This window comes from Hyaena hyaena, unplaced genomic scaffold (genome assembly GCF_003009895.1).
Source record: "Hyaena hyaena isolate Hyena2069 unplaced genomic scaffold, ASM300989v1 scaffold_32, whole genome shotgun sequence".
Taxonomy (NCBI): domain Eukaryota; kingdom Metazoa; phylum Chordata; class Mammalia; order Carnivora; family Hyaenidae; genus Hyaena; species Hyaena hyaena.
In genome coordinates this window covers 3,990,363-4,003,032 of record NW_024080663.1, presented here as the reverse complement: position 1 = coordinate 4,003,032, position 12,670 = coordinate 3,990,363, and the positions used below count along the sequence as shown (strand labels likewise).

Below are 12,670 nucleotides of genomic sequence, written 5' to 3'. Positions count from 1 at the left end.
AATGGACAAATGCCTAGAAACAAATTACTGAAACTGACTCAAAAAGAAACAGAAAACTCGAGATCTATAACAAATAAAGCCTGAATCGTAACTTTAAAACTTCTGACAAAGCCAAGCCCAGAAACAGACGACTTCGCTGACAAATTTTGTCAAACATTTAAATATGAATTAACATCAATCTCGCAAGGACTTTTCCAAAAAATCAACATTTGCCAACTCATACTGTAAGTCCAGTAATTCCAATATCAAAACCAAAGATATCTCAAAAAAAAAAAAAAATGAAACCAGCACACATACTTTTATCGGCGCGAGGCACCACCCGGCGGAAACTGGCTGCTCCATCGAAGTCCTGAGAGGCCGCGTGCGCTTTCAGCAGCGCAAGCTCGCGAGATCCCCGGAGGCCCCGCCTTCTCGCCCCGCCCCGCTCCCCTGCTCTCCGCAGGCTTGCCCGTCTAGGGAGCCTGTGTAAGAATGTCGGAGCAGTTATGGGGACGCAGAGAGCAACTAATGTCACCAATCAAGCTCACCATGTCCGCAGGAACAAAAGAGGTAAGGCGGGAGGGACCAGAGGTGCCTTCCATGCTTGTACAGTTTGGCTGCCAGGCTTATGTGGAGCAGGGAGGACCACGGTGAACATGGCTGTAGAGGAGTATTTGGCTGGCCTTTGCATTCCATGCTGTACTGTGGATGGTGATAATACTCACCAAGGTTTCAGTAAAGTCTTGCCTTTAGTCCTGAAAGACAGAGAAGGGAATGCTCGATGTGCCCCAGAAGTTGGTGAACTGCAGATGCTAGCTTACTGTGCGTCACCAGTTTTCTGTAGCCTTGTACTCAAGGGTGCAACAATGCAAGGCAAATTCATGAAGGTTTACTTTTTTTTGGGGGGGGGGGCATTTGTTCATGCCCCTGTGTGTGGTTATTACACAGAAATGTCAAAGGATTCTACATAAAAGGACGGAGCTGGGGAAATTAAAGGTTTCACTGGAATGAATTCTAAATATATTAAAAAAAAAAAAAAAAGCAGAGGCCCCTTAATTGAGGCTGAAAACAGACTGCTGTGATATAAATGACTGTGTCCAACAAGTTGTGGAACTTCTACAGGAACAGGATATTGTACCTGTGGATGCCACTTACTAAGTAAAAGAACCGTATATGCCAGAAAATAAACTTAATTTGGCAAAAACATGTGCAGAAATATTGCCAGGATTGAAAATTAATTAAATGGATGTGCAGTGGGTGCAGGTTTTAGCAGAAGGTTGGGCAACCCCACTGAATGGCTCTATGAGAGAGACAGGGAGAAAGAGAGAGTTCTTTCAGCGCTTCATTTCAATTGTCTTATTGATGGGGGTATCATTAACTTGTCAGTGACTATAGTTCTGAAAACTAAGTTATGAAGAGAGAGAGAAGCTGGATGACTGGTCTGCATTTGCTCTGATATAGGAGTGCTGCTATATGGATATTCTTCACAATCCAGAGTTTGTTGAGTGCAGGAAGCAGGGCTGTGGTGCCAGACAGTGGGGAACAACATGTGGTGCCACCCCTACGTCAAGATGTTATGGAACAAGGATATTGGTTGCTTGGAGATCTTCAGGCCTTGAACTGAATTTATTGGAACAATGGTCTTGATTAGCATAGTTTTATTCCTATTGGGCTTTAGTAGATGTTAAATTTATTGAATGCTGATGCTGTCACTGCATTTCAATTGTGCAACCCAGTGCTTGCTGGGTTGAATCTAACCTAGTGCAATGGACATGCTCTATTAATGCAGATACCTATAAGCAACTTCTAGAGAGTGGCTATAGGTACTCTGTCCTTCTATTTCACCCTCTTGGTGCCTTGGTAGACAAAGGACAATGATGCTCCTTTGATGTGGTGTATGAAGCAGCATCCTTCAGTGCTGGAGGAAGGAGTTCCCTATCCTAAAACAACGGTAGTGGCTGTCTTCCCACCTCCCACGTTGTGTCCTGGACCAACTAGAATCCAGTGGCATTGCAGACCACACATGACTTCAGGAGACAAGTTTAACATTGTTGGACAAGAGCTTGCTGGTGTACCTCATTCAGAAACAGGGAAGGATCTTTATGAGCCAACTCAGGGCCAAAGTGCTGACAATGGCCCCTGGCCTAATCACCTTGGAAATAGTTCCCTTCTGAGTTGCAGCCTACAGCAAGAAAAAGAAGCCTATGGACTACTATGACCCTGAACGCCATGAAGACTTTGAATTTATTTGAGGAACTTGAATGTGCAGACTTGCCAGGAAGGCCAGAAACCTCCTGAAGGTTTTATGGCCCCCAAGACCTGGGCTGTACTGATGCAATACCACAAATCCTTGGAGAAGGCTTGTGTTGTTAGCCCAGTCACTCTACCTTTGACACTTCACTGAGTAACAAGAGGGGACCACACAGTTACTGGTGGCATTTCTTTGAGGTAACATCTCTCTGGATGTGCTTCCTAAAAACAGACCATTTTCCTTAACTAATACTAGTTTTTGTCTGCCTGATGAGTTCTTTTTGAACCAGTGTAGCACACTGCTGGTTTTAATGTATCTTTTCCACTTATGATAGCTAATATTCCTATAACACAATTTTAAAATATTGTCTTTTATGTTATATTTATGCTTCTATCTCATGATTTTTTCAAGCTGTTATATTAGTTGTAACCAATAATATATATTGAATCTCACTCTTCATCCCTTTAAAATAGAAAAAAACTCCACTGAACAGTAAACTTGTCTAGATCTTGTTTGTTAAATTTCATAAAACATCTCTAACAATTATTTTTCTACATTAAAAATATAAACTTATGTTATAAAATATAAACTGTTTTCTTTCTTCCTTCTTTCTCCCTCAGTTCTTATAATCTAAAGTATCCTTATGATCTATAGTAAGCCCTGAATGAACTATAAAATTAAATCTTTTGGCTTCCTAAAAAAGAAAAGAAGGAAGGAAAGAAGAGAAGGACGGAGAAAGAAAACAAAGATCAACATCCCCTATGAATATAGATGCAAAATCCTAAACAAAATACAGTAAAACCTTGGAAATTGAGTAACTTGTTCTACAATATTCCACAAGACAAGCAAACATTTCTAATAAATTTTAACTTGATAAACAAGCTATGTCTTACGATATGAGTAGTACATGATGCCGAACATCACATGATCACAACGGAGCCAATGGTTCTCCCCCCACCTCCTCTCTTTCTCTCTTTCTCTCCCTCCCTCTCTCCCTCTCTCCCTCTGGCTGTGGGATTGTGGGTGATCGTCTCCCATGCTCGGATCCTTGGTATCATGCCACAGTGTTTGGGAGAAATCAATGATTTTTCAGAATTTTGAAAGGTGCCCACAACTGGCACTAATGTATTTTTTGTCAGTTCAAAGCACCTATGGACAGTCCTTTGCTTTTCCGTACAAGAGTAAGCTTAGGAACGCTTTGCTTCATTCTAGGTAAGGCTGCCTGCAGATATAGACCCTTTCCTCTGCTGCCTTATTGCCAGTTACATTAAATGCAGTCTATGACAAGAGTTTATAAATACTGTACTGTAGTCAGCATCTGTTAGTGATAGTGAAAGTCATCCTACACAATAACCCTCCTCTCTCTTGTCTCCCTCACACCGTCCAGTCCATGAAGGTTTTCAAAGGTAAGTGCAGGTTAATTTGTTTACTTTTCTTTATATTTTGTATTTTCTTTATTATTTTATATTATACTACAGTATAGTATTCTGAGGTTCTATTATTTCTTACAGGCAAATTCGCTTTGATATACAACTGCTTTGGATTACAAACATGTTTACAGAATGAATTATGCTTGAAAACCAAGGTTTTACTGTACTAGCAAACTAAATATAGCAACAAATAAAAAGAATTATACACTGTAACCAAGTAGGATATATCCTAAGAATGAAAGGTTGTTTTAACATCAAAATCAATTAATGTAATACATCACATTAATATCATAAAAAGAGAGACTTGAGGTCCCATTAAATAAGGTGAAAAGATTTTCTTTATCCTAGATGTTTGGTTTCATCGCCACAAATCTTTCCAATAATTCCCATTCTCTAATTTGTATCTTTCTGTTCCTTGAAACCAAAGAATCTTTGAATAAGAATTAAGACATTTGTCGCCATTCAGTTTCTCCAAATCAAAATACCCATGTAGCATTTGTGATAGAAATGTTTCAGTAACATGTGACCAAAAAAATGGAATAAAATACAAAGCTCTAAACTGAAATTAACTTAAAGGGGATATTGGCTTATGTAACAGAAAAGTCAGAATGAGGCGTGATCTTGCACCTCAAATGAGATCTCCCAGGACCTTCTTTCTCATATCCTCTCTATTCTACTTCTCTGTTTGCTATTTCCCCATGCTGCCCTGGTAGCTGCCTGGGAGGTCCCAGTTCTTCATGGTAATTTCAGCAAAATGTTTGCATTAGTTCCGGGTGTCATATCCTCATAGGAAAACACTCAGGAAAGTTGGAGTCTCTTACAGTAGCTGCTGTATGTGTCCTGAGAATCAGTTCCTTTCACTGATCTGAATTGGAACTCATGTCCTTCTCTGATCCAATCAGTGTGACAAGATTGCAGTAGTCTCTCTGATGGGCTTTTAGACAGCAAAGATCCACCTCCAAAGTAGGTCAGGCAATCAGTCTCACCCAAACTGCAAGGCTGAGAAAATGGAAGGAGCAAAATCTTCCCCAAATATAAAAATACTCTTGGTTATAAAAAACAAACAAACACCCCAAGTGGGAGAGGGGTAAAATAGACGCCAGGAAGACAATAAAAAATAATCTGCAAAATATTTTCAAAGCACTATTCTATAATATGGCATCATTCTATGTGAGTCTGGAAATCTCGAAAATTAGATTATTTTCACCTTTGAATCAATGAAAAAGTTAACATCAGAATAAAGCCTTCCAAGCAAAAGAAGAAAGGAAGAAGGGAGGGAAGGAAGGAAGGAAGGAAGGAAGGAAGGAAGGAAGGAAGGAAGGAAGGAAGGAAGGAAGGAAGGAAGGAAGGAAAAACAAGTATTTTGTATCTCTATATTGCACAATGGAGCAAAGGCTTGAAATTGTGATAAGTGTTACCATGCAAAGTCAGTGCACTAAATATATCGTCTATTCCCATCTTTCATTCAAATTCCTTGCATATATTAGTAAAGGTCACTCAGAAGCACCTACGTTATTCAAAAAAGAAAATCTATAGTGTTGCATGCTACAAACAGCTTTTATTCCAGCATGAATAAATAACACTTAAAGTTGCTTGCCTTTCTGTATGTGGCCAATATCCTGCAGGTATTTTAAGGGAATAGTGTTCCTAAGACAGCCACAGAAAAATATTAATGAAAATATGGTTATGCATCTTGTTAGTCTAGGAAAAGATTTATAGTTTTTGCATTATAAAATTAGAATATTTAAAGCTACCTCCAAATAAGTACATTAATGAAATTGGTTTGTTACTTAAAATATAAAAGAGGCACCTAGGTAGCTCAGTTGGTTGAGAATCCCACTCTTGATTTGGTCTCAGGTAATGATCCCAGGGTCTTAGGATCAAGCCGCATGTCAGGTTCCGTGCTGAGCATAAAGCCTGGGTAACATTCTCTCCTTCCATTTCTGCCCCTCCTTCACTTACATGCACACACTCGCACACTCTTATATATATATATATGAGAAAGGAATATATATAAGGAAAGGAATGCAATTATGAATTACACCCTTACCTTACTCTTCTCTCTTCAAATGTATGAAGTATTTATACATGCCTCCTGTATGCAGTCAAATGAACAGAAAATCCCATGATTGTAAAACAACAGACTATATAAAAACAGGTTTGATTTTTAAATCATATTATAGTCAGACTTATCATTAACACATTAAAATATACAATCACGATGTTTTTGTTGGCAAAAGTATGATTTAACAAACATTTTGGCCAGTCTTCAATTTTGTATTTATAATGAGGTCCTACATCTAGAGGATTAAGAGTAGTGTGCATTGCTAATAATGTGTAATATTTTATCGCAAATCTAGAATTTGATGTAAATATATTTTAGTTCATCATTTTAATGATTTATTCAATGAGATTTATTTTTAAAATAGGCTCATTTAAAAAACAAATTTAATTATTCTTTTAAAGTTAAAACTAGGGGCACAGTTGAGCATCCGACTTCGGCTCCAGTCATGATATCATAGTTCTGGAGTTCGAGCCCCACATTGGGCTCTGTGCTGACAGCTTAGAGCCTGGAGCCTGCTTCGCATTCTGAGTCTTCCCCTCTGTATGCCCCTCCCTTGCTCGCACTCTGTCTCTCTCCCTCTCAAAAATAAAACATTAAAAAAAAGTTAAAACTAAATGCTACAGCCCTTTTCCCCCATTAGTTGAATGTTCATTTTCCCCTAGAGGAAAAAAATATATAATATCTAAGGTTTGAAGAATTCCACCTATTTAAATTCTGTTTTAAAATCACTTGGCTTGAGCTATGAAATGTTATTGATTCTTTGAACAATAGTATTTTACTCAAGGGAAAAATAAATGTGATCCACTAAGGCTCTGTATACATAACATAGAAAAACCAGTTCAGGAAAACACTAGTAACAAAATTATTACATTAGTAAAAATTATTAGGCAATCCTAGTGTTTGAGTTCATATTATGAAATGTAAAAAATGATGGACTAAAATTTACACCTTTCCTTATTCTGAAGTCATAAATATAGTCTCTTATAATTCCTCCAAAACATTCTAAACTATTGCTATTATAATTAGATGTTTAATCCACACAGAATTACTTTTGGTGTTCCATTAGAGACAAAGCTTCTCAATTTTTTCCCCTATATTGATAACCAAAGGTCTGAACACTATTTAATCAATAGCCCATCCTTCACTGGAAGACAGTGCAGCTTCTGCCGTATATCAGGGTTCCATCTATGCATTGATCTATTTCAAGTCTATGTTCAGTCCCATTGGTCTATTTATCTTTCCTAGAACAATGCACAGCCTTATATTGTTTATAGTTTGTAATAAATATTTGTATATGGTAAGGAGGTCTCCTTATATCGTACTTCTTCAAAATTATCTTGGCTATTTTAGGCCTTTGCACGTCCATACATTTTATAATTATCTTGTCAAGTTCCACAGAGGTAAAACAAAAAAAGAAGGAAAAATATTTTGAGATTTTTGATAGGAACTTTGTCTTCTTTCACTGGCTCATATAGCCAGTGGATGGGTGTGGGGAAGGTGAGGCTTAGATTTTAATCATCAATTCATTTTTTTAACAATGAAGGATGAGTCAGGTTTATAATTTCTTCTTGAATTACTATTGACTAGTTATATTTCTCTAGAAAAATTAACATTTGTCTTGAGTTTTCAAATTTAATGACTTAAAATTGCTTATAACTCTTCTTAAAAAACATGCTTCTGGGGTTATAACATTACTCTTTTCACTGCTGGTATTCTTTTTTAATGGATTCTCTCTCTGTCTCTCTCTGTCTCTCTCTCTGTCTCGTTTCTTTGTTCATCTTGCCACAGGGTAACTGTTTATTAGACTTCCCAAAAAGTGAGTGTTTGGCTTTGTGCCTCGTCTCTATTTTATCTTGTTTACCCTATTTAATTAATTTCTCCTTGTATTATTATTTTCATTATTTAATTTTACTCTAAGTTTATTCTGTTATCCTTTTTATTTTAATTTGGAAAATTAGATTATTAACTGTCAAACTTTGTAAATAATAGGATGTTAAAAAATTATTTTAATGCTTTACCTACATCCCCTAAATTGTAGAATGTAGTATTTTCATCAATTGTCAGTCCTAAATATTGTCTAATGTCCACTTTCATTTGTATTTAGAACCAAAGATTATTTGGAAGTATCTTTTATTATAATTTCCAAATCAATTTTTAAATTAGAATTCTTAGTGATTTCTAAATTAGATATACTTGAACCAAAAAAATCACCTGTTTAACAACAATTATTTGCCCAGATAAAAGAAAAACCCCCTCCTGTTTAGGGAAGGTGGAAGGGAAAAGTGACCATTTTGAAATACACCCAGAGCATTCTGCTCTTCACAACAACAACAGAAACCACTATGACAAGCATAAACAGAGACATAGTATAATGATAAAGGGGTCAATTTTCCAAGACCTACCAATGTGTGCATTTGTATACATATGGGTATACACATATGTATACATGTGTATGTGTGCACCTACTAATGTGTGTGTTTATATATACTCATATGTTTATGTGTATGTGTGTGTATATATGCATGTGTACACATGTATCAAATTTAGTTTTTCAGTCTTAACAAATGTAACATACTAATGCAAGATATCAATAATGGAGGAAACTAGTATGAAGGTGGGGAAGAGTATATATTGGAACTCTGTATTATCACTCAGTTTTTCTATAAACCTAAAACTGTTAAAAAATGTAAAGTCTTTATAAAACAATTTTTAGCTCTCAGGCCTTACAAATTCAGGCTGCAGACCAGATTTGGCCTTCAAGCACTAGTTTCTTGACCTCTGATCTAAGAACCCTTCCTTCTGGTGTCCTTATCTTCTTGAAGTCTTTCAGGAATGACTTTGATGAGATATGATAAACTCTGCTGGTGGAAAGCTCTTGTTTTTGGTTGTTGGAAGACATCTTGATTTTATTCTTTTTATGAAAATAATTTGCCGGAAATTCAATCTTAGGTCAATAGCAAGCTCTTCAAATATTTTAGAGGCAGTATACTTCTGTCATTTTTCATTCTTGAGAAATCTGCTCTAGTTTTTCTTTTCTCTCAGATAACTTGTAATGTCTGCTGTTTGTCTCCAGTGTTCTACATTTGCTGGAATATCACTAACCATGTGTTCAGTGGATGTCCTCTTATTTCTGTTTGAGATTTTGGGAAGATTCTCAGCTCTGAAGTTTTATATCTTTTAATAATTCTGGAAAATTCTGAGCCATTATCTTTTTGAATATTTCCTCTAATCCATTTTCTCTGTTCATTTATTTTGGATTCCATTTAAATATATTTTAAACCTTTTCACTCTGAACTTAATATTTCTTAACCTCTTATATTTTTATATTTCCTATCATTTAGTTGCTTTGTATTGCATTTTGTGTAATTTTTTTATATTTACTTGATTTCACTAAATCTCTTTTTAGCCATCTCGACTTTATGTAACTCATCCACTCAGACTTTGATATCTGGATTTTCCCCCCAAAGTTATATTCAGTTTACTTTAAAATCTTGCTGGTCATTTATTTTCCTAGTAGTACCATGATTTTTAAAAAATATTTTTATTGCAACCCTTATTTCTTTTAAACAGTCGGAGCAGTCAAATTCTGATATCCCTGCTCATAACCCTTTTCATTCACCCCTATAAGCCACAGTCTATTATTGGATGACTGCAGCTCTCTGCCTGATTAATTTTTCCTGACCCCAGGAGCATACTCAGTCCATCCACAAGGCAAATACAAAAGCTGGAAGAGTTAATGTTCCCAGAAGCATCCTTCATCCAATGATGGATGAGAAGTCAATGTCTAAATCAGCTTCCTTGTCTCTCATTTGGGATAACACTGAGGTATGTTCTGTCCTTTCTAGCAGAGTTCATAGGTGACAGTGGGATACAGTTGCCCGAAATAGAAACTGGTTTAATAACTTTTGTCTACTTTTTTCCCTTTTCTATCTAATTTTCCCAATATCCTACTGGTATATTCTGGGACCATCTACTATATAAACTATCTGTATTTGGATTCTTCCCTTAAAATATGCTCCTGAGAGTGGAATTCAAAATTTTATTTTATATTTACCACTTGATATTCCCATTATTTAGAGCTCTTACAGGATATATCAGCTGGGTTTTCTTTTTCATTTTCTTCCTCATGATTCATGCTTTTTGTTGGCGCGCGCGCGTGTGTGTGTGTGTGTTGATTCTTATTTTTGAATTGTGAATTTATGTCTTATCATAAATAGGTTTATCTATGGGAATCTTACAAAATTTGGGTTATGGGCTCTCTTTTAAGAAATGTGTTCTTTGCCTTTACAAGGTTTGCCAGAGTTACAAACCAGTAGTCAAATTATGATCATTTTTAACTTGAATTTCCCAAGCAGTGTGTCATGGTGCCTTATTTGAATCCATAAGCAGCTGGAGGAGCAAGAGTGTCTCCTTGAGTGCACTTGGGGTGGACCTGGTCTCCAGAACTGCCACAGCTCCCCCAGAAAACATAGAAACCATTACAGCTAACAGATAAGATGGTGGCAACTGCAGCTGATACAACAGAGGCAACAGCTGGGGGTCTCCATGATGAAGCAGCTGAGGGCTCCAGAGATGTGCAAGGCCATCCAAATTCGAGAAGGCACACACAGTGTGTCCAGTACATTGGGTCAGAGACGCAAACTGTCAGAAAAGAACTTTCTTCTACCTTGACCCCAAGCAAGTTTAAACAACTTACTTTTTTTTTTTCTCTTTCTAGCTTACCTTTTCACCAAGGGTAAAGGATTTCATGTATCTTTCTTTATTAAGGGGTCTCCGTTCCAAGACTCCATCTTGCACAGACCTAGCACCTTTTCTCCATTAGCAGTTGGGCCATTTCCACCCAACCTTAGAATTAACACTAGCCTATAACATGTCTTTCAGCTCTCTTCTCATTTTTTATCTCTGGCAATTTTCTTTTGCTTTCTGGGACACTCTTTGCATTCCAAAAAGCTTTTAGCTAGCACCTTTAGCTATTGTACTGTGAGTCTTTCAGGTTTCTATCACATTGTCAGGAAATGATAAGTATCTTTTCTTTTGAAGAAACATTTATTTGCAGTTCAGCAAATCTTTGCATTTCACTTGTTTTCCTTTTATTAAATTGAATTTAAAATTCAATTTAGTACATGTTATTAAAATGAACATTAATTATCATTGATAATTCCCATTTTCTTATATTTTTATATTTTACAAATTCTCTATTATGAATATATCTTTATCTATAACTCAGAAATATTTAAAAGTGTAAATAAATGTACAAATGACATACCCACATACCACCTAAGAGCTATAAGCCAATTTACATTAATAATAGTTAATCAGAAATGTTGATCTACATCACTGGTTCTCAGCCTTGGCCACACATTAAAATTGACTGTGGGAACTTTTAAGAAATAGTAATACCAGGGCCTCATCTCCAGGGAATGACTTTACTGGTGTGAGGTAAAATCCACACATGATAGTTTCCCGTGCTCCTCAGGTGCTTCTAATAAGCAGTTAACAGCTGAGAACCACTGATCTCGCCCTAAAGACTCCTCTTGTATGGGGCACCTGGGTGACTAAGTCGCTTGGGCGTCCAACCTTGGCTCAAGTCATGATCTCACAGTTTAAGAGTTCAAGCCCTGCATGGGGCTCTGTGCTGACAGGTGGGAGCCTGGAGCCTGCTTCAGATTCTGTGTCTCCCTCTCTCTCTCTGCCCCTTCCTTGCTCTCTCTCAAAAATAACCACTAAAAAAAATTTTTTTAACACAACTCTCTAAGGAGAGAGAGGGGACTAGACCTAGAAAAGACAGATTCAAGTATGGTGGAGAATGTTCACAACTTGAATGAGCATGTGTGTGCTGACTGTGAGATCCAGTGCTCCTCTTTCTTTACTGCTGGTGGCGCGTAGCTCTGTTCTCTAACTAGGCCCACCAGTCTGAGCTTTGGAACCAAGCACAACCTAGGTCCAATGTCCCAGTTCAAGAAACCAGCTCCTTTCCTGCTCCTATAACTTCATCTCCACCTTAACCTCCTATTCAAGGGAATGGATTTCTGTTACCAGCCCTTCAGATCAGTTCCCTGCCTTAATAACCAGGATGCCATCTGAGCTGTCTCTGACTGGGGCTCTTTTCCTCCTGCTGGATCCCTTGGGATCCCAGCGCACCAGTGGGCACTCCTTGCTTTAGACCACTCATTCACTTATTTATTGAGTGCCCAGTATGTGCTAGCACCTTTGCTGGAACTGATGATACACAGAGGAGCAAAATTGTCACAGCCTGAAACGTCACTTCCCACACCTTACATATGTTCTATAATAAGACACAGAACTATATGAATTTTTTAAATGTTCCCCTGTTAAGGAAAAATAAGATAAAAACAGAGAAGGAGGCAAACCCTAAGAGACTCTTAAATACAGAGAACAAACTGAGGGTTGATGTGGGGGAGGAGGCGTTGCATGGAGGGGATGAGCTAAATGGGCGATGGGCATGAAGGAGGGCACTTGTTGGGATGAGCCTGAGTGTTATATGGAAGTGATGAATCACTGGGTTCTACTCCTGAAATCAATAGTACACTGTATGTTAACTAACTTGAATTTAAATAAAAATAAAAAGCAGAAAACAAATAAATAAATATCCCCTAGTTACTGCTGAGAGATGACTGCTCACATCATCCCTCACCACACACAACACACCATCCGGGATTACTGGTCCAGCTGAACATTTTCTCCCGTTCCTGCTAACTCAACTCCCATATGCTGATTCCACTGTCATGAACAAATCTTTCCTTACCATCTCCACCAGGTCCTTTTAAAGATCTTCTATGATTCTAGGCACATAATAGACATAACATCAAACATATTAAAATATGCCCACATCACACAATAAATGCATAATACAGTAACGCTGTATAAATTGGGCTGAGCTGTGGTTGGTGCCAGAATTATTTTTTCAGATCTCAAACTGTATCA

General features: G+C 37.4%; 1 pseudogene; it reads left to right on the top strand.

Annotated features, from left to right (window-relative positions):
- Positions 1-485: 485 nt before the first annotated feature.
- Positions 486-2,383, top strand: LOC120229455 (annotated as a pseudogene).
- Positions 2,384-12,670: the final 10,287 nt, after the last annotated feature.